The sequence below is a fragment of the Pinus tabuliformis genome, chromosome 1_1, assembly GCF_031772625.1.
Source record: "Pinus tabuliformis cultivar Carrire ecotype Pingquan chromosome 1_1, CPIR1, whole genome shotgun sequence".
In the NCBI taxonomy this organism is placed as follows: domain Eukaryota; kingdom Viridiplantae; phylum Streptophyta; class Pinopsida; order Pinales; family Pinaceae; genus Pinus; species Pinus tabuliformis.
Window position 1 is genome coordinate 938,272,241 of NC_142297.1, and position 27,914 is coordinate 938,300,154.

The following is a 27,914-nucleotide window of genomic DNA, read 5'->3' on the forward strand; positions in this document are numbered from 1 at the left end:
GATGAATCCCTTGACTTGTTTCCACGAACCTGGTATAATTCAAGTTTTTACCAAGTCATGGATACTTCAAGAAAACTAAGATGGCCAATGTTGCCATGGTCACACTTAAGCTTTACAAACTAATAATAGAACCAGTTTCACTGTACATGGCTATTTCTATCTTGACATGAACACCTGTGTTGTTAATGCAAGTAGGGTCATACCACATGATATCTTGAACAGAACCAGTCAATTGCAATCCACCAGCCTGTCAAACAATCCCATTATTTAATGAGCTTCTAAACTACTGATTTTCTTACCTCATGGGATAAAGAATAGTTGGTCAGATGGCATGTCTCCACATTCACAGCTAATAATCGACATAAATCAAGAATACGGTTTGTGGAAATTCCCTGTTTCCATAAAACAAACATATATTAAAATCTACTGTCGAACCAAACATAACTATCCATAGGTCTGGATGCTGCAAGATTGGATTATATTCATCATAATTCTTATAGTTGGATCGAACATCTATGACAACACTTATGTTACCACCTACCGTCATAAGCACTGGATAATATTTTTTACGAGATAACATACCTTTAAAATAACTTGAGAATCATTTGGAGTGTTCACTGTGATGTCTAGCACAGTAGGCAGGACTGCAAGCAACAAACGATACCATATAGTCATTGGTTGCCACCATAACAATTTCTTATTTTTAAAAGCAAACGGAGACCTCATATTTGTATTGATATAAAAGTACTAAGATCAGATGAACTTGTGAATAGCCAAGAAGCTGCCCATAGCTGGTCTTTGCCTTTTCAACCAATTAATCACATCGAGATCAGAGAGAACAACCACCGAAACGCAATGACAGGGCATCGGAGAGTAACCACAACACGGCCCATGCGATGCCACAGCCAAAATAATTGGAAAATAGGAAATCAAAGTAGACATATACTCTGAGACAAACTAAAATGGAAATAGATACCCTGATGCCGAGCAACCATTCTGTAACAGATCGCAATTTCTGTAGCCATCCCGCGACAGACCGAAATCCAGAAGTGGACATGTGACAGTTCAAGGCATCTAGTGGTGATAATCCAAGCCCTTTTAAGGCTGAGCGAGACCTCCTAGAATCATCTCATGGGTCCTATAGCAGACTGGGTATGTTCTGAGGGTCAGAATATCATTTGCTACCTTATGATTGATATGAAGGGTTTCCTGAAGTCGATTTCCACAGATCTAGGGCCCTGGAATATAGTATCGCTGAGCAAGGGAAAGTGCAAGGTCTCCACATGGAGAAGCACCTGGAAGTAGCGTAGCGTCGAGCAAGGGCAAGCGTTGATCCGCTGGGTTGCATCGTATACCGGTCTAGTCAATTAGATGGGTAAGATTATTTTCATCGTCTAACACTTAAATCAAAGGCTCAGAAATGTACACGTAACCCAAGAGGAAAGTTGATTTCAAAGGGAAACGCCTTACGGCGTAACTAGCAATTTCTCTTTGCGATTGGACTCTGGCTCAGTGTCATAAACTTCTGTACTCCAGCGTATTGCACTTGCAATCTTTGCAACCCTATCAATGACCTTAGGAGTATCCCGGACAACAACAGTTCCTTCAGGCTAGAGAATTCTATCCATTTCAATCATCAAATCAACAAGACTACATCTGTAAGCATAAAATACAAAACCAATGAGTAAGTAACACATGAATTTTAAGGAACTAGAAATTATGATTGAAGAATGCCTATCACAGAGGAGGAGAGATATCATTCTTTAGACCAAGGTTCATGAATATAAACAATATAAAGTGATAGGCTCAGGAATCTGAAGAAAACCCAAAAGACAAATGGAGGATTAGAAAGGCACCTGTTTCCACCTCTACTCAGATCTCTTATTAGAGATTCAATGCCAATTGCATGAATAAAATCATATGTTCGAGGGTAAGAAGAGAAGGCCTCACACCTACCAAATCACATTTCTAGTCATAGAATATTCAATGATATTTCCATAATCACCATCCTATTAAACTTGTGCCTAGAGTCCCCTGATATCTCTAGAAAATAGTTAAATATCATGTAAATCTGAAGATGCCCTAGTTCCCGAAGCACCTTGATAACCAGAGAGAATTCACCATAATGCAAGTACATACTATTCAAATTGTATAGACGTGTTCTTGCTTGCACTCTCCCATCAAAAGATGAAACAAACCAAGGAAATCCATGGGCAGCAAATATTCCCATCTTATGGTACTTGAGATGTTGTTCCAAGAGCCAACCAAACTTAACTAGAACCTTGATTTGAAATTGAACTCAACGTCCAAGGAAGGCAATTGGAAAATCAGAAATCAAAGATGCAGTGTTGTAGGAATTTTAAGTACGTGAATTCTGCAGATCATAGCAATATAGTTCAAACACTTAACAAAACTCTCAAGGAATATAAACTTACCAGTCATGATAAACTCCAATAAGGCCTCTGTCATAAATCACAGCAAGAGTATTTGTTGTATAAGTAGGAACAACGTTCATGATCCAGACAGGATCTGCAATAAGTGCTGCTGCAAAGCCACCAAAACCTGCATTCATATCCATAACATTGCGTACACTTGAAGATCCTAACTTCAGATTCAGCACATTCTTATAGTATGTCACTCTCCTTTGCCATCTCCGTGTATCAGCTTTAAATATATCCAGAAAATTCTTTATGTCTACAGCATGCTGAGGAGGTTCGTTCAACCGGCTTGGCCACTTTGGAAGCTCGATTAAACTGTTCTCTTTCTCTTTCAATGGTGGAAACTGGCTAATACACTCTTTCAATGGTACATACCTGTAAGCGGATTGAAAGAGAATGTTAGCCAGGAGATCAAAGCTCCAAGTTGGTGATATACATTTTTACATCAAAAAACACAATTTCAACCGCTAGATGGAATAAATTACCATGCCAAGTTGGGATCATCATGTTCGTCACATAAATTAGGTCCAGTTACACTCTTCAACGCGAAGCACGAGTTGTTGGAAGGTTTCTTCCAAATTGCAGTGTTGCCATCAATAATAACCAACTCGTAACATAATGTGTGCGCTAAATTCTGCAGGTCAGCCCATTCTTTCTCTTGTTTAGGCCACTGCACGGGAGGTCCAGAGATGACAAAGTAGCCTCCTGATCGCAACAAACGGTCCATCTCGATCATGTAAGATCCATCTGTTTGACAGAGTATTCCTTCAGTAAATACGCCTTTTGTAATTTTTGCACCATAGTGTGCAAGTACAGTGCTTTTAACTTTTTGTTTTCTTTGAGGTGAAAAATTAGATATCATCAATGGTGTAAATTCAAAACGAAATATCACTCAACAGCAATATCTTCTCACTAGGTTAGAGATGGAGAAAGATTATTGTAAGCAGTGAAGGGTACCAAACATCGGGAACAATGAATCAGGTCAAATACATGAGCAGGGAAGGGCAGTCTGTGGGTTCCAAGCATTGCTAGAAACGCAGGTATGCCCCTTTCCAATGCAAACTGTATCTGTGACTTGTGTGAATCCCGGGGAGCAAAAGACATGGTTAATATATCTTCCTTAAGCAGGTATCCTCCAAAGCTGGCAACCTGCATTTAGGGAGTCAAGATTCAATATTAATCAATCAATCAATCAATTGTGATATTCCCTTTGGTAATGGGTCGTGGCTCTACTAGTACATTTACAAATTAGATTGCAAAGGTGCTTCAAAAACAATACATTAAGGAGAAGAGAAAGGGAGAAAGTTCAAACCCCACAACGAACATCCAAAGCTGTCTTGATGGTTCCACCACTTATAGGTAAATATTGTTTTAGCTTCTAAATGTATTGTATTGCTCCATCGGGAAACATGGTGCCACCACCTGGAAATATGAAGTAAGGTCCTTCTGCCTTCATCCAGCCCTGATGCCCTTTCCGATCTGCAATCTTGTTATGGGGCATATTGCTATGCCATATCTACCATGCAGGTTTAATCAAACAGCAAGATTTAATAACAGATTTTAAATTAAGCTATTCTGCAGTACCCAAGATTGAGTCAAGTCTTTGATGCATGATTTTTGGCAGACAGCAAAATGACATCGGGAGATTCCTCGAGCCAATTCGAAACTAATAGTAATATTACAGAAAGAAAATTGGTTGTCTTCCGTTCAATAAGCACATAGAGATTTATCAATAGATTAACAGTCTTTCCCCTGCCTACCCAAGAAAGTAGTTATATCTAATTATGGAACCCAAATGCCACTGAATGTCTATAGAATCTAGAACCAAGAACAAGCTATTTCAAATTACCAATCTGGCATCCAGCATTTTGCAATTTCTAAAATGTAATTCCTAAAATCATAATGCTCTTTCTCACAACTTTAAAATTCAACTGGAAACCAACATTAAAGAAAACAGATGTTTGCCATTAGAAAAGTGAGAAAGACCTTGTGGAGACTTTCAGGCCATGGCAGAGGAATTTTGTAGTCGAGAGGTGGTGGAATGAGGCAGAGGAGATTTTGATCTTGAGGAGGGCAGTGCCTCTCTCTGTAAACATTTCTTTCTCTGGTGAAATGGCTACTCCGTCGTGGATCTTCGCAAGGACAGTAATCGACGGATTCCAAGGGGCAGGCCTCCACTGCTGCCTCCCCTGATTCAACCACTCTGAGAAAGCGTTCTCTGTGCTGGGGATCTCCATCTCTGTCCCTTCCCCGCTCAGCACCAATGCTTGTCTCCCCGATGCAGCTAACGAATCTCCCAGTGGAGTAAATACGCAGAGGAAAAATACGAAGACCGCCAAGAACAGCAAGCCTGAAACCAAATCCAGCGCGAGGGCAAGTGCAAGGTCTCCACACAGAGAAGGACTTGGAAGTAGTGAGGGAAAGTGTCGATCTACTGGGTTGCATCATATACCGGTCATGGGTAAGATTATTTTCATCGTCTAACACCTAAATCAAAGGCTCAGAAATGTACACGTAACCCAAGAGGAAAGTTGAGCCGTACCGCGTAATAAAGTAAAAAATTAATAATTATAAAAAAATTCAAAATTACGCGTCTAGTTTCTTTTTTTTAGAATGGGAGGGGCTAGTTCCCTTTATAAGCATCATGGGCCCTTTTTTGTACATATACGTGTCAGAAACCCTGACAACCGTCACATCGAAACGATCAAATTACAACCACATGGGGCAGAATACGCTGCAGCATTTTTGTGCAGCTCAGCAGGAATCGAACTCGGCCGAGGGCATGCAAACCAACTGCCTCGACCGTTACATCATGCACTCGCATGCAAACACGTCTAGTTTATTTATTTGTTTCATTAATTTTTTTTTTCCGAAGTCATTGAAGAGTCGTTAGTTTTATCCGAAAGAAAAAAAAATAAAATAAAATTCCGAAGTCGATGAAGAGTAATCAGTTTTATCAGAAACAAATAATATAATTATCAGAACCTCCGAATTCAAAGTCAAAGTCCTCGCCATCGCGATTAAATATGCAATTTTTTAAAGCATCGTGTACCTACTCTATATCTGGAAGGCGTGGAATGGACGTTTTTATATTCGAACAAACTTCCATCGTCGGCATTATAATCTTGCAATTATTATAATTGATTACTAAGAGTTTCAATTATAATAATTTATAATTGAGACATTTTTATTTATAATTTAAGTTTTAAATTTGAGTTTAATTTTTTATTATAATTTTCAATTTTTTTATTATTAAAAATTTATCTACAAATGAGATTGGTTTATTGATTGAATATCAGTATAGATTTATTTTAATTGTAACTTTATCAAGCTTTAGGAAGGATAAAATCTATTTTCATTTTAAAAGAAATTTGTTTCTTAAAAATTTGATTCCTCTCAACCTTTAATAGATGTTAGAATGAATTTAAGTTAATTTAATTATTAATTATAATTATAATAATTATTAATTATTAATTTTCTCTTGTTCATGTTGCAGCTCAGGTTTTGGCCACTTTCAATCTCCTTCTATAAGGATAACAAGTGAATAATCAATGCAGGGTCGTAGCTATAGAAGTTGACCACTCATACTCTCATACCCCTCCGCATATTTTGATCGAGCATCCCTTGCTAGGGTGAATGTGGGGGGAGCTATTTTATGTATTGGTGAAGATCATTATTTTAAGTTTTAGAGTGGTCTTGGCATGGATCAAACAATTATGTAGAGTTATATAGTCTCCAAATTATTTTGTTTGCCATTAAAAGTGGATGTAGATATTTACATATAAAATTATTATTATTATTACTACTAGCACTTGATGTTGCAAAGGAAATGTCCTAAAGTGATAACATAGGTTAGAGTAGCAGAGAAGAATGGAAAGCTAACAAACATTAAATTCAACTTATTCAGCAAACATATATACATAGTGATCATGAAGGGAATTCTCTGTGGCCAAAATAATAAACTCCTCACTGCATATGAAATGAAAAGAATCCCAGTATGTTGCTTGAAATATTAGATTAATATATGTGAAGTTTGGACCTCATCCTCACTAATATAATTGACTACAACTGATAAGGACTCAATAAAAACCCCACTGATTTGGTTCATGCTTTTGATGCACACAAGATTAACATGTTCATTCAAAATTTAAAATTCGATAACATATTGACTTTTGAAATCAAACTTTTTGTTAATGTAACTCAAGGGGAAAATTTAAAATTCGATAACATATTGACTTTTGAAATCAATTTTTTTGTTAATGTAACTCAAGGGCAACACAATGCTTGTATCAAAAATTTTTGTTAATGTAACTCAAGGGGAACACAATGCTTGCATCAAAAGCAAGAGATCAGGCCTCCATATTACTTGTCACGTATTTCTCTGAATCTTTTCCACTTGTCCATGCATGACTGGCGCCTCTACCACTTGGCCATGCATGACTCGTACCTTTACCAAATCCCCACTCTGAAATCAAAATAAAAGTGACACAACACTTCATATGAAACCAAGTATGTTTTTAAAAATATAAAGCTATATTATCTATCTGAACTCTCCCCTAGCTCTTCATGTCCTTTTCTTTTTGTGTCCTTCTACTTTGGCACTCCATACCTTTGAATCCCCCGGTCCACTTCATCACTAGCATGTTATAGCATGTGTCCCCATATCCTCCTCCCCAAACATCTTCCCATCACAATAGATGGAACAAAACCAACCATCCTCCTAGTCTTGTATTTGCCAAACACATTTCCTTGCCATCATGACTCCTCCTCATTATCACCCTAATCAATATAAGACCAATTTTAATCAATATAATCCCTCCTTCCCATGACTAACTACCCTCCAATGTGGGGTCCATAAGTACTAGTGCTCTCTCTATGTTATATAGTCTCAGCGTCTATTAATTGACCAATATCCACAAAATCATAAAACATTAGTGAGCAAGGAATCATAGTTGTTGGACGTTTTAGAAAATTTCTACTTTAAATATGAGATCCACGCGTGTCATACAACTTCAATGAGAAACTCCATGTGTTGAGGGACATTATAGTACTTCTTTATTTCGTTGATAATCTCGAGTAGAAGCACTCCAAAGCTGAATACGTCTACTTTCTCTATTAATTGTCCGCGTAAGGCGTACTCAGGCACAATGTAACCACTACACAATCAAATCTCCATCTCTTGACCCTCTTAAGGGTTAAGAGGGCATTAGCTCAATGCTCTTCCCTTCTGCTCCTATATTCCTGGGCCTTGCAAAGTTTAGCGTGCTTCCCTTTTTTAATTTGATGATTGCAGAATCTAGATGCTCCTTTATTCTCATGCCTTGTAAAGTTCAAGCGAGCTTAACCTTTTATCATGGTCCTATTTTTCCTCGGGGGTCGAGTTTAAATTTTTATGATTATTTATTTTATTTTATTTAAGTTTATTTAAATTTTTATTTGGGTTAAAAATTTGGAAGGCTGCTTCAAATTGAAAAATATGAATATTAAATTGTAACATTTTATTATAATAATAAAAAATTCTTAGAAGGTTGTCCAAGAATGAAGTTTCTTTCTTTTGTTATGATGTCGTTTTATAGGAAAGGGAACTCCACTTCCCATTATATTTGACCCATTCCATGCACTCTTGTCACTTCATCAATCATGACATAAAGTCAGCACAAGCCAAACTTCATTTGAATATTGTAATAGGTATAGGGAGGTACAGGAAGGCTCAATAGGGGAATTCTAACAAACTGAGGGAAAAATTGATAGTATGAACCTCAAGCTAACCATTCTATTCAAGAGATCAGCTAACATCTCCTTCTCACATGAGGATAGTGACCAACCATAGTTGATGCCTCAATTTTGCACAATAAATATTATGATACTGGTTTTTTTTTAATCCAACGCTAACAATTTTTTTTTGTCTTCTTATGTTATTATATCTAAACTTATATCATTTGTTTGATTTACCTTTAATAAAATTAACAATAGAAAATTTCTAATATATATAATCCTCATTTAATAAAAATAAATAAAAATTTAAAATATAATTTCAATAATAAATTAGTGCTACTCTATAAATTAAATAATTACTAAATACCAATAAACATAAAATAAGACACGCACTTCATAATAAATTTCAACAATAAAAAGAATATTATAACCATTTAATTTAACTTCTTTCCATAATAATATTATTAATAATAATGTGTAAAAAAATCAAATTTACCATTCTTATTTCTTTATTTTCTTCAAAGTCATTGAAAAAGCCGTTCAATTTTACAATTCATTTTTCTTTACTTTTAGTCATTGAAGAGGCGTATGGAATATTTCAAAGCGTCGTCTCCCTGTTGGATTTCTTGAAGGCGTGGAATGGGCTGTATACAGGTAATAGGCTTTATATACGAACGAGAATTTGTCGGCATTATGATCGTGTAATTATTATTTATAGTTAGGACGTTCTTATTTATAATTAAAGTTTTAAACTTATTAATTATAATTAGGATATTTTAATTTATTTATAATTAAAATTTTAAATTTATTTTATAATTGAAATTTTGTATACGAGAAGTATGATGTTTATATATTAATGGATTATTATAGTTAATATTAGTACAACCACATTAAAAATATTAATGTGGTTGATATCGCTGAAGTCTTCATAAATATAACAAAAAAAAACTAAAGAATGTCTTATTAATGCACATATTTACCTGATTAACTATGTATAAAAAGGTTATGGGTCCATTTTAACTTAAAGAAAAAAAAATCACTTTGTCCGCCCATCATCAAAGTTGGAATTTTGCTCATGTCAGCGAAAAAAAAAGAAAAAAGTATACAAAACAAAAATTTGAACTTGAAGAAATTGGATCTCTCTCGGCTCATGTTAGATCCGTATTTAAGATGGATCTATGTTGGTAAATAATAATGAGGAGCTTATCATGGAGGAACTTATTAGAATTTGAATAATCTCAAATCCCTAGGAAATTGGTGGGTGGGAGCCACGTGACACATAATCTAATTTTTAAAATTTATTAAAAGTAATGGACTATTTTGCTAAATAAATTTTTCTTATATATAAATGAACTTTATAAATAATAATGAGGAACTTATCATGGATGAATTTATTAGAATTGGAATAATCTTAAATTCCTAGGAAATTGGTAGGTTTATTAAAAGTCAATGCAACCTAACCAACTCTTTAATACACTACAACCATTGATAAGCATTAAGACTAAGCATATGCTGAGCATATTCCCTTGAAAATCAATCTAGCCCTTAATTAAAAAATAAAATAAAATCAAGATCCTCATCCACCTTAAGTTGAAATAAGAAGTCTTCAACAATTATAATTTTCAAGGAATTTATTAAAATTTTATATTTTATATTTATTAAAATTTCATCTATAAAATGGATTGGTTTACTTAATGAATATTATGACCATTAAAATTTACTATGATGATTATATAGCTTGAGTGGGCCTAATGGTTAAGAGTATGTGTTTCCTCCTAAGAGGTCACAAGTTCAAAATTGAGGGGGGTATGTCTGCCTTTGTTTACCAGTTAAAAAAAAAAACAAAATAATACATATTAACTAATTATGTAAATTTGGTTAGAGTTGATGTTTTCAAATAAAAAATAATGATGATATCTTTATTTTAAATATATATACAACTTAATGAAATATGGTGTAAATAATAAATATATAAAATTGAATTTGTAGCAAGAAAAGACTCCATTTGACTAGTGCCCTAGTAAAATAGAGAAAATTCATTTTTACACATCAACGGACTTGGATTGCAGTTTTTGACCAATGCCTTAGTCAAATAGAGAAACATATGACTTGGATTGTAGTTAGCTGGAGTGACATGGCTTTGTCTCCTAGTTACATTAGTAAATTCGAGTTATAGGCTAGAAGTAGAGTTATGCACAGGTGGATTGCAGTTTTTGACTAGTGCCTTAGTCAAATAGAGAAAATTCGTTTTTCCACATCAATGGATGACTTGGATTGTAGTTAGCTGGAGTAACATGGCTTTGTCTCCTAGTTACATTAGTAAATTCGAGTTATAAGCTAGAAGTAGAGTTATGCATGGGTTGATTGCTAAAATTTAGCAATCTAGTTGAGGATTGTAGTTAGCTGGAGTGACATGGCATTGTCTCCTAGTTACATTAGTAAATTCGAGTTATAGGCTAGAAGTAGAGTTATGCATGGGTTGATTGCTAAAATTTAGCAATCTAGTTGAGTTATTGTTAGTTAAACTCATTTAACTGAGCTCTAGTCATTAGTTGAGTCAGTTTAAGGTCATTTGAGTAGTTATGATAGTTTTTAACTCACTGATCTCTCAGTTAAGTAGTCAATCAACTAAAAATAGACCCAAGCATGCATCGAATTCGAATTTCTTAGTTGAGTGGAAGGAAAAGGCACAATTGTATTTATAATTGTATATTACTGAGTGTACAATGCTTTTGCATTGAGTAAGTGATCAATTCCCCTTGGATTTGTGCAAATAGGGAATTTCCTATTATTTAGGAGCTTAATTCCTCCAAGATTGCTCAAGGAAATAGGAGGTTGGTTAAGGCTTGAATTGGCTAAGTGTTGGCCAAAGCAGGCCAGGAAGTAGGAGAATAGTTTTACAGTGCAGAGTGTGCTTCAGAGTTGAAGCAAAACATTGTAGTTGTTTCTCTTTCTCATCTGAATTAATGAAAAGCAGTGGAGGGGATTTTCTCAGTTGGGTTCCCCTGTAAAATCATTGTGTTCCTTGTGTTTTTATGGTTGCATGTTATTTCATGTGTTTCTATCGTGTGTATCCCTTTATGCAAAATAGTAGAAGAAATTTATGTCACTTGATTTCAGTTCGATTTCATAAGCAGTAAAAATTTCTTGTAATTTCTAGATGGTATCAGAGCCTCAGAAGACTACATAGAAACCTTGTTCCAAATCTTCTCTTAGATAAATTTCAATTGGCATAGTTTTTTCTGTAGATTCTCTTCAATGTAGGAAAAATATCTTTCAACAAATTGAGGCTAGAGTATGCATTGGAGGGCACCTCGAATTTTTGTGCTTGGAAAGACAAAATGGAAGTTGTCCTAGCTGATAATGGAGTATGGAAATATACAAAAAAGAACTTTTCCAAAACCAACAACATTAGATGCACAAGCACTTGCTCAGTGAAAGAAAGACACAACAAGAGTCATGAGGATTATTTTGTAGGGTGTCAAAGATCATGTGGTTTCAAACTTGCATGAATTGCAATATGGAAAACTCTCACAGATCTATTCTAGAGCCACAGTGATGCCAGAAAATTGGCATTGAGAGATAAACTCAGGAGCATTTGAATGCAAAAAAATGAAACAATTCCTCAATACCTATCTAGATTCACTTAGGTTTGAGATGAACTTGAAGGAGTAGGATAAAATGTGCCATCATATGAACTTGTGATATTAGCATTCCTTGGCCTTCCAAAATCTTGGCACAACTATTAAGATTTGGTTAATGGAAGAGACAAGCTACCAGATTGGGAGAGACTTTGGTCTAATTTGGTGCAGAAGGAGATCATAAGAAACAATAGAGATGGTGTCACATCCATTGCAGATGAGGAAGAAAATTGTGCTCTAGTTGGCAAAGTAAAGAAGGCCAAAGCCATGAAGCCCCAAGGTGAGGCATAATCCAGCCAGAACAATGGCAAGAATAAGGACCTTACCAAAATAAAATGTGTTCACTACCATGAATATGGACACTATGCAACCAAGTGTCTGCACAAGAAATCCCACAAGGAGACTACATCAGGAGCATGAGGAGATGCTTTGGCATCTCAATTCGAGTCAGATTTCACCCTCATTTCTTGCATGGAAAGAACAATAAGAGGGAGTGAGCCATCCAATGTGCTCTGAAAACCATCCCAAAAGTAAGAATATCGTTGACAAAAAACAAATGTGAAACATTAATCTTGTTAGCCAATCTATGACCATTGATAATACTTGAGACCTTTGCCTTATTAATTTTTAGACTTATACCATCCATGACCAGTATGAAGAGAAAGGGAGAAAGAGAACATATCTATCCCAATCCCCTTCCCGTCTGGAAAAAACTCGATGGGAATCCATTAACGAGAACAATGGACCACACCAAAGTAACACATGCCATTATCCAGTCCACATTGTGCACAGTGAGTCCAATTTTGGTCAATATAAGTCACAGGAAAGACCAGTCTACACATTCACATGCCTTTTGTAAATCCACCTTCAAAACTACTGCTTCCAGTTTCTTAATGTGAATGGTGTCAATGCATTCTTGAGCCGTGGAAATATCATCATGAATCATACGATTATGTAGGAAGCCAAATTGTTGCCTAGAGATGAATTACGAGAGAGTTTTCTTCGTACACTCTGCTATAACTTTGGAAATTAATTTGTAAATGATACTACATAGAGATATAGGCCTGAAATTCTGGAAGGAGGAAGGGTCAATTTTTTTGGAATAAGAGCAAAGAAAGTGGAGTTAATGGCCCCAAAAATCTGTCCAATAAGTCAAGATTCTTCAACCAAGTCTAGGACGTCCTATCCCATCAAATCAAAGAAGTGCATGAAAATATCCACTGTCCAGCCGTCCAGGCCTAGACATTTATCTTTCACAAAATATTTGAAGACCCAAATGATCTCCTCATGAGAAAAAGGGTGAATTAGACCTTTAGTTTTTTCCTCATCAAACATGGTTGGATATTCCTCCAATCCCCATATCTGATCCTCGATGCTAACTCCTACCCGGGCCTTGTAGAAATTCTCAAAATATGTGACAACTTCTCTTTGAATATCCTCCATAGAATGTATTGACTCCCCATTATTAGATTTAATATGCCAAATAACATTGATGTTTCTCCTGTGATTCGCAAAGTGGTGAAGGAGACGAGTATTTCTATCACCTTCACTAAGACATATAGCCCTACTCTTGAGGTGTAAGGTAGTCTCTTATATCCCTAATATGTGCGTCTTCTTCACCTACAACTCTTTTAGATAATTTAGTAAAGAGTGAGAAGGCGTCATCTATTCCATTATCCTTCCAAGACTATCAATTTCTTCCACGGTCAACTTCAATTCCGATAATAGAAGATTTTTTTTATTACATTCCCAGGTTCTCACTCTACTATTCAGAAAACTAAGCTTTTGTGTGATCACATGCATGGTTGATGTCCCTGGCTCCTCCTCCACTATTTTCTAAGAAGTATTAAGCAATTTATTAAAATATTCATCCTCCAACCACACTCTGTTGAATTTGAATGGGATACCTTTACTGACATTCTCCTTCCTCAATTGAAGAACTATAGGAAGATAATTAGAGATGAACATACGATCAATCATGATTAGAGCCTAAACTGTCACAACCTTTCTCAAATCATGTAACTATCCCCTAAAATCCCCTCAAGTTATGGAAAACCCTAGTAATTCCACATTTAAATAGAGCCCTCAATACAATCTAGAAATGGTTATGGCATGAATAATCCCAATACATAAAGAATGGCTTACAATTATTCTTTGACATCTCAAAAATTTGAATTATTTTAAATTAGGTAAAAAAAAAAAAATTAACTCAGTCATATAGGAATATTAGATAAATAAAGATTAACTAATTAAAAATAAATAAATAACTAATAAATTTCTTATTTAACTATTTATTTGGATCCTATAATGTTCCATTTTATTTTATATTATTTATCCTTTTTACTATTAAAAATTAATCATTGTATTTATTATATAAATATTTGATATCTTGATCTTGCTCTCCAACTTTGTCCTGATGATGAACCTTAATGGGGGTTTGCAACGTGTCGACCCTAAGATATCTATGTGATTTCTTTGGAAGATATTTGCTTCAATCATGAATAATAGAAGCCTTCAATCTAAGAATTAACTCAATATTATATTTTTTTTGTAAACTTGGTAGGACTCTCCAATTTTCGAGTTTACATGTCCATTATTCACCTCGCTACGGGGGGAGGGTAGCAAAAGATTCGAACCCAAGATCTCTGGTTCGGTGAGACCTCATTCCACAGCCATCGCCACTTGAGATACCTCAAGCAGACTAACTTAGTATTATTTTAACCATTACTTTATAAGTTATAATTTAATTCAAAATATTTTGGAATAACCCAAAATTATTTCTTAATATTTTAAAATTTAATTATTTTAAAATGAGTAAAATTTTTGAAAATTTTGGTATATTTATCTTATGAACTACCTTCGAAATTGAAAAAAAAAAACACATGCAAGAGATAGAATAAAGAGAATCAACCCCTAATCCTAGATAGTAAAACATCACATATCCGAATTAACCAATATATCATGAAACTATCAAACTCGTCATAATCTATGAAACCAAATAGAGTGTTTGACATGCTTGATTATGTCAAACCCAGTAACACATTATCATGCAGGATCATTGTAAATACACCCTTATTATAATCAATGGATATAAATGTAATAACAAGGCATCGCCTTACTTTCACCTTGGCTCCATAATGCTTAATGAAATATTACCACCTGTAGAGTGGACATTAGATGGAATCCTATAAGTAGCTACTTCCAATGATCAATTATTGCTTGATGTGTCGTTAGGGTATCACACAAGATTAGTTGTCACACATTCAACTTGGTCTCGAGTGGTTAATACACTTTGCTCATTTATGAAAGTATACCTTGTGGGTGAAGGAATATGTTCTTCCCCACCTGTCAGCATGGACACCACTTGTGACATTGAAGGCCTCAATGTTGCACCTACTTGAGTGCATAGAAGACCAATTTTAATCACTCTAATCCCTTCTTCCCATCAGCAACTACCCTCCAATGTGGCATTCATAAACTTCTATTCCTCTATCTTTGTTATATAGTGTCCACGGCTGGTAATCACCAATATCGGCAAAACCATAAAACATTAGTTAGCAAAGAATTATAGTTTTTGGACATTTTAGAAAATTCTACTTTAAAGATGAGGTCCACATGTGCCATACAACTTCAATTAGAAACTCCCTGTGTTGAGAGATATTGTTGTACTTCTTTCTTCCGTTGATAATCTCGAGTAAAAGCACCCCAAAGCTGAATAGATCTTCTTTCTATGTCAATTCTCCACGTAAGGTGTACTTAGGCGCAATGTAACCACTACACAATCAAATCTCCATCTCTTAACCTATTAAATTTATATGATCCTTTCTCATATATATGAGTTGTAATAGGTTCATATCCTACAATTTATTGAATAAAGTTTGGAACATTAAGTGATTGAATTATAAGGAGAATTGTTACAAAGTTCCTGCAACTCTAGTGTTAATGTGGCTTTCATCTTCCGCAAATAGTTTGGCTAAGCCAAAGTCTACTATTTTGGGTTAGTATTTATTGTCTAGTATAATATTGCTTACTTTCATATCTCTATGGATGATTCGAATCTCAGACTCCTCGTGAAGATAAGCAAGCCCACATGCAGTCCCAACTATGATTTCATACTTCTCTCTCCAATTAAGTAAATGGTGTTTTGTTGTATATACATATATTGCATCACAAATAGTAAATGGTTGTATCTAAAACTTAAGAGTCTATGTGCACAAACTCGAACAATTCCAGGATTCAAGAAAATATCAAGAATTTAAAGAGCGAGCAACAACAAACTGAATATAATCTTCTTGAGACTACTGTTGTGGAGGTATTCATAAACTAGCAGCCTTTTTGATATTTCAATAGGGAAACCAAGAAATCTCAGTAGATTCTAGTGCTAAACATGAGTGATGAAATTTGCCTCATTTAGAAATTCATTGTCTCCTTGAGTTGAACTTATATTCTACACTTAACAGTAACCTCTATACTGTCAGGTAGAACCCCCTGAAGATCAATGAAATTCAAAATTATTTTTTGTTCTCCATTATAACTGACTTGGACTTGCTACCTACTAGTATGTAATTCAATGGAAGGAAATGATCCTAGGCACTTAACTTGAAGATGGATCCAAACCCTCGTTCACCAAGTTTGTTTTCTGCTTTAAAATTGAAGGTAGCCTTCCTTATAATATCATATTTGAAAAGTGAGTTCTAAATTTGACATAGGAGGTGACAAGGTCACTTCCCCTTCCTCATATGTGAAATAAATTACGTAATGAAATAGGAAAAGAGTTCACCACATACAAGATAATAAGGTGCACACTGAATGATTGAGTAATTTTGGAACCTATGGTTTGAGAAATATGTTTTGGGTGAAAACGAAAGAGCCATATGGCTGCAATTAACCCAACCGAAGAAGCCACTGTGCCTAGAGTTATCCCAAGCACATTACGTTTTTTTCCTTATGCCAATTTTCACACAAAGCCTCACCATTAGATTGGCCATGGTAAATTTTACCAAAATGTACAAAACTAGTTTATTATTATCATTGTAAAATATGTGAAGGATGATACCATATGATGGAGCCAGTGGCGAGGGGGTAGGAGTATGAGTTTCGTCTACTTACGAAGTATTAGCATTAAATTTGGCATGTTTAATTTCATCACAATGTACAAACTAGTATACTCATCATTGTAGAATGTAAATTATGTGAAGGAACATACGAGATGATGGAGGCGGAGTTGATAAAAAGTTATAAATCTCGTAATGTAGCTTGCAACCCATGGAAGAGTAGTCCACATCTACTTGTATCTTCAATAACATTAATACCTCTTTTTATGTAGCCGTCGTAAATGTACATGTGAGGAAAAGATGAACCACCTCTTCCATTAACCCACCACATAGATAACATATGTCAGGACCCGAAAAACCCCTTCTTGTAAGGTTCTCCCACATGTTTACCCAATTATGGTAGACCAACCACAAAAGCACTTCAATTTTCAAGGGACCTCCCATCGCCATGCTTGTGATAGTCATGAGATAGAGTTTGAAAGCCTATTCCCGTGTGTTATGTAAGAAGATCTTTCTTGACCATAATTTTTATAACATTCTCACACCCTTCCCATGTCATTATATTTTCCTTGTCAGTTAACATAATACTTGCATGACTGATCCTAAATCGTTATCAATCCCACTCTATTGCAAAAACCTCCAGGAGCCCAAGGTCTCTAGAGTTCGAACAACTTAGGATAGGATATGTGGACTATCTATGGCTTGCAAGGTGGATAAGTGTATGGATGCCCAATGGATTTAAACAGTTGATAATAGGAGCAGAGAATAAATTTGAGCCTTCCATATCTTAATGGAAACTAGGAAAACTATAATCTTGTCATCCGTGTCGAACTCCCAACACAGGTTTCCCATAAGCCACTACTTAGCCTGCATCAAACTTCTCTATACATATAATGCCTTCTTTCTTCATGAGCTCATTCATTGATCCATGCCTCAAGGCTAAGATTATTGTGATATTTATCACTAACAAAATGTTCCAATAAACATGCCCCATTGAATGCTTGCCAATTTTTTTAGCAAGTAGAGCCATATCAAATATTTTTTTTGCTATAATGTCCCATCCCCCATTGGCCTCATTCCAAAGGATAACATCTAGCCAAACTAAATGAATTATATTTTTCTTGCATGCTCCATCCCAAACGAAATTATTATCACATCTATTGTTTTGATGATTCCTTTGGATAGTTTAGAAAGGTGCATCCAATAAACTGAAATACCCTATATGATAGCTTTGATCATGATTAATTTTCCTCTGGGGGTCATCCACTTATGATCCCAAAGTGTTAATTTTTTTTTCAAACTTTTTAATTAATCAGTTCTAGTCCCGACACTTGTACTTCTCTGGCTTTAATAGAAAGCCCAAATACCTCAAACTACGTGCCAACCTACTCACTTTAACTTTAAACAGATTGGAAATCTCCCCTACAGCCTCCGCTTCCAACCTCTTAGTAATAAATTTTAATTTTTCTTTATTCATTATGAGCCCTGACGCATCCCTAAATCTAGTGAGAATATAGTGAAAATTCATCCATTCATATATATTGGTTTCCCCAGTAAAGAGGACATCATCAACAAACATGAGGTGCAAAATGTTAGTGCATCTTGTGACTGCAACTAAAAATCATCCCCAATGCTCTGGCTTCTCTGATATCTCTAATTAATCCATTTATGACCAATATAAATAGGAATGCCGATAGCACACATCCCTGTTGAAGACCCCTTATGACCTTGAATAAATCGGTTGGAATCCCATTAATGAGAACAACCATTCACTGAAGAAATACATTCCATAATCTAGTCTATGAGAATGCGAGCAAACCTGATTTTGTGTAATATAAACCTAAGGAATTCCGAGTCGACGCAATCATAAAGCCTTGGTCAAATCAATTCTCACTAGACATGCCTCCAACTTGCGTAATTTGGTTGAGTGGATGTATTCATGGGAAATGGCCACGATGTCTTGAATTATTTGACTAGATAAAAAAATAAATTGCTCCCATGTAATCTGTATTTTTTATTTGATTAGCAATTAATTTGGAAACAATCTTATACATAGAATTGCATAAGGATATAGGCTTAAAATCTATAAAGGATGAAGGACTGGTCTTTTTGGGAATTAGAGCAGTGGAAGTGTCATTAATAAAACTTGGAATGGAGCCTAGAAGTCATGATTCTTTAGCCATGTCCCGTATATCCAATCCCATTAGGTCTTTGAAGTGTAAGAAAAGTTTTACCAACCAACCATCCCGGCTAGGGATTTTGTCATGAGTTAGGAATTTCATTACCCCCTGTAGCTCCTCCATTGATATTAGCCTTGACAACTCTGCATTAGTCTTTGCATCCACCATGTAGGGGAAGAGGTTAGTGAATTCCAACTGATTAGAGTTTTTTATTCCATCCTTTTCCCTAAACTAACTACAGAAGTAATGAACTGCCTCTTTATTTATATCCTTCTTCTAAGTCAAGACATTATTCTCCCCATCTCTAATGTTCCATATGGTATTTTTCTTCCTCCTTTTAGAGGCTAGGTTGTGAAATTAATGTGTATTCTTGACCCCTTTCACCACCCAAGTAGCCCTACTTTTCAATCTCCATTCTTCCTCTTCAAGTTTCAATATCTTATGTTTCCTAGACACTATATTAAGGAGAAACTTATTTATAGATTCAATGAAGAAGCCTGGGCATGTGGGGTCATTCAAGACCACATCCTCCCTATCAATGTCACTCAAGTCCCTGATAAGTTACTTTTTCTACCTACAAACCCACAACTCTACCTCTAGCTTCAACCTTCTCAGCTTGTGAAGGACCACTACCATTTTTGGAAAATGGGGTGGCTCTAATGGAGTGAGCTAGGAGGCTCTGACAATATCATCAAATTCCTTCTCCTATAACCACATGTGATTGAACTTAAAAGGGAGAGCTTGCAAACTATTTTTCCCTATCCATTCAAGGAAGATTGCATGATGGTCATAAATGTCAGCGAAGTATATCCAAGATTGGAGTTGGCTCATTCTATCATTCAAATGCATGTATGAGAAACTGGTCCAGCCTTTTGGAAATTCCCTCTAGCCCAGATCACTTGTTCCTCCACATCGGGCATAGGGAACAAGGGACAATATCCATAAGAAAGTTATGATTAAATAAATCCTTGAACTAACTTGCTAAAGGATCTAGTTTTCCTTTCTAGCCTAAAACCTCCTCATCTGTCATTATCAAGTTCAAATCTTGAACCAATATAAGAGAATTTAGGCTCAAAAGCCCACTCACATAAATTCAGTCCCAAAATGTCTTCTGATTAGAGTACAAAGCATATGTATTAACAATACGAAGTTGATGTCTTGAACCCCACATATAGCCTGAAAAAAGTATCATGACAATTAATTTATATGCTTTAAAAGAAAAGAATTGGGGATCCCACATGGCTCCTAACCCCCCCCACCCATCGAGGGGCCTAAGGAACACATCACATATATCTCCCAGGTAGGACAAATTTTGATTAAATGGTCCATAACTTTTGTTTTATCGATCATTGTTTCTAGAAAAAGAATGACAAAGGGTTGCTTAGGTTTTATAATGTTGAATAGAGATCTCCTTTTATGGCTTAACCCCAAGCCCCTCACATTCATAGAGATCACTATCATTAAGGCAGGGCATATGCAAATATATCCCCTCTAACGACCAAAGATATAGAGACATCCATAGTATCAATATCATTGTTAGAGAAACCTGGATCAATGGGGGGATATTGGGCTCCTCCAAAGCCTCTGAAAAATAAACATTTAGATCTGAATAAAACCCCACGCAGGAGGAAACTTATATTTAATACCCCACTTCTTCTGAACTATCGCATTCTTCCTCGATTCAGGGTTGACAATCAAATCTTGTTCCTAAAAAAATCCCTTCTTAATGTTCAAGGGCTCAAGGCCAAGAGCCCCCTCTTGGGCCAACATTCCCAAATCTGTATCCTTAGATAAAGGTGAGGAGGAATTCCCTCGGCAAGTCCCAAAACAGTGGGGCGAGGAACATGCATCCCTTGGGGAACAAAACTTATCAACTACATTCTCCTTGGTCATGTAAGTAGGTGAGTGGGACACCAGAATTTTTCTTAATGTGGCTTCTGATGATAAGGAGGCCTGTAAATGAGCTTGGCCCATAGACCCACCTTGTCCATGCACTAAAGGAGCCAAAATAGTAGTTTGTACTTACTTAATTGATGTCACAAAAGAATTAAAAGGAATATTTGAATCCTCTAGCGTAGTCGAGTGGTCTGTAATTCGAGACCCAAGGACTAAATCACCTTCAAAGGATGTGTCTTGACATTTTTCCATCCGTGAAGATGCCAATCTGGCCCTTCCAAGACCAAGTGCCCCAACAAAACATTGAACATTCTACAATCAAGCGTCTTGTGGCGTGACAACCCAGGCACCTAAAGGGGACACCCCAATAGTTAACCTATTGTTGGAAAGAAAACGACCCCCAAACGATATCCAATGTAGTTGAAAGGCCCCCTATGAATTCAAATTCCACTAGGACCTAGACAACCCTTTTATGTAGAGCTCCTAGGAAACCCTCATCCACATAGAAAAAATTACTAATCTTATTTGCAATCTCCTCAATGTTTATCTTGAACCAAAGCTCCAACGGAAACCCCACAAGCTTTGTCGATAGAAATTTCCACATAGGAATATATAACCAAATCTCCTCAATCTCTATAATTATATTGAAGAACTAAAAAAATTTGAATTTCCATCCAGGTCACAATATTTAGAACATTCAAATAGCTATCTAAAACAGAATATTTACAAATCTCGACTTGTAGTCAAACGTCATGAAGAGAATTTTAGCTTTAAAATTAAACTTTATCTTCACTATATAGATAATGATTTGAGTGAAATAAGTATATAAAAAAAATTATCTCTATTAGTAAAATATGTCAAAAATAAACAATCATTTGAAACGACTCTAAAAGCATGATAGATAAGATGTAAAAAGTGTCACAACCTTTCTCAAATCATGTATGTATCTCTTCAAATCCTGAAAAACCCTTTTAAATCCACAATTGCCAAATAAAACTTTCCATACAAACTAAGAATAATATAACAGAAAAAATTACAATGCATAAAAAATAGTTCAAAATTATTTTACAATATCTTAAAAATTTAAATTATTTCAAAACAGTAAAAAAAAATAAATAAAAATTAATTCAATATTATTATAAACCCTACATTATTTTACAAATTTAAAATATTTTGAAATAACCCCATATTATTTCTTAATATTGAATTTATAAGAATCTAAATTATTTCGAAATGGATAAAAAAATCGAAAATCGGTTAATATTATTTTAACAAATCTTTTACATTATAAATTGCTTCCAGATATCTCGAATACTATGAACTATAAACATAAAAGAAAAATGAGAAGAAGATACTCAACCCGGAGTCGAACATGACATGCGATAATGAATCTATATCATTAAACTTTCTATCTCATCATAATGACTTGCTTAACTGTGTCAACGCCAATATCACATATACGCATGAGCAGTGTAAATGCCGCCTTATTTACATCAATGGAGATAAACATAATAACAAGGCGTCGCCTTATTTTCACCTTGGCACCATGGTGGTTAATGAGAGATTACCACCTGGGGAGTGGGCATGAGAAGATGTGGTGCCTACTTCCAACGACTGACTGTTGCCTGACGTGTTGTTAGGATCTCGACGAGGAGTAACTATACCACGTTCAGCCAATACACTCTCCTCATCTACGAAAGCAGGCCTTGTGGGCAAAGGAATAACTATACCACGTTCAGCCAATACACTCTCCTCATCTACGAAAGCAGGCCTTGTGGGCAAAGGAATATGTTGTTGCTCACCTGTCAGCATCAACACCACCTGCGACATTGAAGGCCTCAACGTTGCGGCTGCTTGAGTGCACAGAAGACCAATTTTAATCACTCTAAGCCCTTCTTCCCCTGAGTAACTGCCCTCCAATGTCGGATCCATAACTTCTAATACTCTCTCTGCGTTATACAGTCTCCATGTCTAGTAATCGACCAATGTCGACAAAACATAAAAACATTAGTTACCAAAAAATCATAATTCCATGGACATTTTTAGAAAATTTCTACATCATTTTAGTACAAGAGCCATACAGTTTCAATGAGAAACTCCGTGTGTTGAAGCAAACTATGGTTCTTTCTTCCGCTGATAATCTCGAGAAGAAGCACTCCAAAGCTGAATACGTCTGCTTTTTCTGTCAACTGTCCGCTTAAGGACTCAGGCGCAATGTAACCACTGTGCAATGTTACGTACAATCAAATCTCCATATCTTAATTGTCTTAAAATTATATGATCCTTTGTAATACATATGAGTTGTAATAGGTTCAGATCCTCTAATTTATTAAATGAAGTTTGGAAGATCAAGAGATTGAACTGAAGGGAGAACTCTTACCGAGTTCCTGCAACTCTAGTGCTAACGTGGGTTTCATCTTCTCCAAATAGTTTGGCTAACCCAAAGTCTGTTATTTTGGGTCGGTATTTATCGTCCGGTGGATGATTCGAATCTCAGACTCCTCGTGAAAATAGGCAAGCCCACGTGCAGTTCCGACTATTATGTCATACCTCTCTCTCCAATTAAGTAAATGGCGTTTTGTTGTATCTACAATTATTGCATCACAGAGGGTAAATGAATTAGCAACCTACGTGCACAAACTAGATTCCAGGATTCATGCAGAGAATAAGCAGTTAAAGATCAAGCGAAAACATACCGAATATAATCTTGTCGAGGCTACTGTTCTGGAGGTATTCGTAAACTAACAGCCTTTCTGATCTTTGAACAGAGCAACCAAGCAATCTCACTAGATTCCTGTGCTGAACACGAGTGATGAGATTTGCCTCATTCAGAAATTCATTGTCTCCTTGCCTTGAACCTATATTCAGCCGTTTAATTGCAACCTCTCTGCCATCAGGTAGAACTCCATGAAGATCAAAGGAATTCAAATTATTTTTATTCTTTCTTTTTAAGTGCATGCACATAAATCAAATTAAAACAACATTTATTTTTCTCAGCATGTTTATATGTGATTCTATTTATATCTCAGCAAGGGGATCGATTACACAGTTGACCTGCATATCTATTCCTGTAACAGTTTTTTGGATGGCCATTTACCATTTTTAAACAGATCTACGAATACATACTCTGAAGAATGTAATTTTATTTCTGATAATAAAATTAAGCTTTCGCTTTTTGCCGAGAAAAAAAAACTGACTTGGACCTGCTACCCACTAGTATGTAATTGAATGGAAGGCAATGATCGTAGGCCCTTACCTTGAAGACGGAGCCAAACCCTCCTTCACCAAGTTTGTTTTCTGCTTTAAAATCGGAGGTAGCCCGCCTTCACCATATAGAAGCTAATAAGGTCCACATTGAATGATTGAGCAATTTAGGAACCTGTGGTTCGAGAAATCCGTTCCCAACGTTTTCGGCGAAAACGAGATATGCCGATGGCTGCAATTAATACAACCGTAGCGGCTACTACGCCCAGAGTTATCTCAAGCACTGTACGTTTTTTTCCTTCTGCCAATTTTCACACGAAGCCTCACCATTAAATTGGGCATATTTAATTTCACCAAAATGCATAGATATGATACTAGTTTATTGTTATCATTGTAAAATATGTGAAGGATGATGCAGCCGGTGGCGAGGGGATAGGAGTATGAGTGCTAAGTGTTAGCATTAAATTGGGCCTCATGTTTGATTTCACCAAAATGTACGATGTAGAATGTAAACTATGTGAGGGAACATACCGGATGATGAGGGCGGAGTGAATAAAAACGGATAAGTCTCGTAACGCAGTTCGCAGCCCATAGTATGGAGTTGTGCTCCATTTGATTTGTTTCGGCATCCCAATGGATTTGACTGATTAAATATTATATTTGAGAGAGCAGATAAGCAAGACTGGCAGCTCGCTTGGGACAGATCTCTCCAAGGCTAGCCCGACGATTTGCCAAGAAGGCGAAGAAACCGCTTTGAATGCATGCCCAGCATAAAGATTGGAACTCCCTACGGCTGTTTCGATAATATTCCAGAGCACGTTTAAAACAGCGGACGGAAACGTCTCGTCACTGATACTGATATCCGAGTTGCAAGCACCACTATAAGGTTGGATACCCTTAGCACTATAATTGTAAAAATAATGATAGTCATAACGTAAGAAGCAGCCGTCTAGCTCAATAAATCCAGAAGTACTGTTTTGACATTTCTCAAGAAGCTGTGTTTTTATCGTGGATGCGCAGTGTTGGCAGACAGAGGAATTTAAATCTCCCCTGCACTGTAGAAGCCCATAAACAGAACTGCTGCTGTTTTGGCCCTCAACACTAGAGTTATTGTATCCAGTCGTCGAAACGTCGGCCACCAATGATTCCAGAACATGGTTTAGATCAAGCTGGAAGGGGCTACCGTTTGTATACTGGTTAGTCCCACAACGGGACCCATTAAAAACTTCAGTAGTATAATTTATATATTGACCGACTGCGAGGTGCAGACACGTACACAGAGTGAAAGTGAGTAGCATGCTTCTGATTAATTGTCTAATCTTCATTTCCATCGCAGCACAGGGCATAAGCTCAACGCTTGTCCCGACTACTGCAATATTCCTGGGAGTGGCAAAGTTTTTGATGAATGGAGCTGCTCCTATCTTCTCAGGCCTGGCAAAGTTTTTGATGAATGGAGCTGCTCCTATCTTCTCAGGCCTGGCAAAGTTCAAGCGAACCTGACCTTTTATCATGTTCTATTTTTTCGGGGATTCGAGTTTGACTTTTTATTATTAGTTTTTCATTTTTTTTATTAAGTTGTATTTAGTGAGACTTTTTGAAAGTTTTTCCAATGGGTTTTTTTAGTGACAATTCCAAATTCATTTATTTAAAATACAATTTGAATAATAAATTAAAACAAGTCATATTCAACATTAAAACAAGTCATATTTCTTTATTTACACGTCTTATTTCTTTATTTTTTCCCAAGGTCATTAGAGTCCTTATATAATACAAAGCCTTTAAAGTCAAATTCTTACAATATGAAACTATATTATGCTTAAGTCACACCCAAATAGGATGGGGAATTGAACTGGTGACCTAACATTTAGCTGCCTTAACAACCCACCTCATCACTTGTATCCAAGACCCCATGGACAATCTTGTAATTTTTATTAATTGATTATTATTATTTCTTTCTTTTTATATTGCAAAAACCTATTATAATTGTTGTGAAACAAAAGAATAAGGAACAAAGGAGACAAAATAAGATCATGGGAATGGTGAAGGAGAAGGTTGGGGGCATTAGATTTAGAGGATAATAAATGGATAGTTGGCTTCCATGAAAGCTTATATCACATATTCTCGCAATAAAAAACATCTAATTTTTTTTATCCTCTAAATCTAATCCTTCTAACACTGATGTCAATCCTACCCCTGTCTCCTTTCTTTCTACCCACCTATTGTTTTTCAACCTAGCCTATTCTCCTTATTCTCCTTTCTTAATCCACTCTAATATAACATCTTCTAATCTCCTTCCCTAAACCTTACCCCTTCACCCATAACCCCTTCCCCTCTTTTTAGTTTTCTTTCTAATTGCAGCTTTAATGTAACCTAATCTTGATTTCACTTTAATTCTATTTTCATTTCTTTTTAATAATCTAATATTTTAATTCTATTTTAACACCATTTTTAAAAATAAAATATCTAATTTTAACCTTAAATTAATTTGACCAAAATTTCTTTTATTAATTCTAATTCTATTTTAATTCTCTTTACTTCTCTTATAATTTAATATTTTATACTAATTTAACATTTAATAGCAATATTCCATACCAACACCAATTTAATTTGACCAATATTTATTTCTATTTTTTTCTCCGTAGGAAATATCCAAGCAAATTCACTCCAACACCAATTTAATTTCACCAATATTTATTTCTATTTTTTTTCCTTAGGAAATATCCAAGCAAATTCACTCGAAGGGATCACATCCCAACGACTTATTACTAGAGCATAACCCCAAACGTGTCAATGAGAATTGACCCCATGACATCTCATTAGAAAGGTGCTTTAGCGATGAGCATTCGACCAATTAAGATAACCCTCGGGGCTAACTAATATTTACTTCTATTACTTTGATTTTAATTTTAGTTTTTCCCCATTTGTTTTTTACTTAATTTTACTTGTAATAATTAATAATAACAAGGCCTTTTCCATGGTGCCGAAGGCCCAAAATGTTAATTTTCCTATGTAAGACCTTTATTTTCCCTTTTGACCATGGTTTAGGCCCTTTGACCCATCACTATTACCCAAATCAATTAAATGGTAGCCATTTTAACTTAGAGGCTAAAGATCCCATAGAAAGGTCTCATGCGATATTTCAATGCATATTTCATGATTCTTGAGCTTGAGAACATTTGTTCAATGCCCAAGGCCCTTGTTATCCTTCCTTGACCATTGTCAAGACTCAAAGACCCATTTATCTAACTCAAAAAATCATAATGAAATCATAGTCAAAATATCCCCATAAGGGAATGTTTTATAGAGTTTCTTAGTTTTTCATGGTGATTAAAAGTAAGAAGAATCATTTAGGGCTCAAGGACCTTGCATTTATCCCCTGACCTTGAATTGATCTTGAGACCCATTCTTGGTTCGCAACCAACCTAATCATTGCACATATAACACCCATGGAGGAAAATGATAACCTATGGAGATCAAATTTAGAGGTTGGAGGACTCCTCCATGGTGCTTGAGACTAAGAAACAAGATCTAGCATTAGAGGCCCTTGCTCCCTTGATTGACTATGGCCAAGAAAATGAAATGCGTCCATGATGTTCAAGTTCTCATAACAACATCTATATTAAACTCAGATGCCAAATAATCCTTGGAGAGGGTTGTTGTCATTGTTTCTAGGTGATATGTATAGGTTGAGATATAGAGGTTTAATTAGGGATTAAGTTTGTTGTCTCCCAACTAAGTGTGTTTATATGAATCTAAGTACATATATTATACAAAAAAGTACATTCA

The 27,914-nt window shown here is 35.7% G+C and overlaps 1 pseudogene across 1 annotated transcript; it reads right to left on the bottom strand.

Annotated features, from left to right (window-relative positions):
• Window positions 1-1,230: 1,230 nt before the first annotated feature.
• LOC149217563 (putative pectin methyltransferase QUA3) lies at window positions 1,231-24,720 on the bottom strand (annotated as a pseudogene). Its single transcript, XR_016250149.1, has 14 exons — window positions 24,660-24,720; window positions 24,331-24,429; window positions 24,181-24,247; window positions 23,621-23,811; window positions 23,305-23,416; window positions 23,006-23,147; window positions 22,496-22,895; window positions 4,425-4,872; window positions 3,751-3,954; window positions 3,377-3,587; window positions 2,924-3,185; window positions 2,436-2,813; window positions 1,826-1,952; window positions 1,231-1,359 (listed from the first exon to the last, which is right to left on the bottom strand). The product of XR_016250149.1 is annotated as a putative pectin methyltransferase QUA3 (transcript).
• Window positions 24,721-27,914: the final 3,194 nt, after the last annotated feature.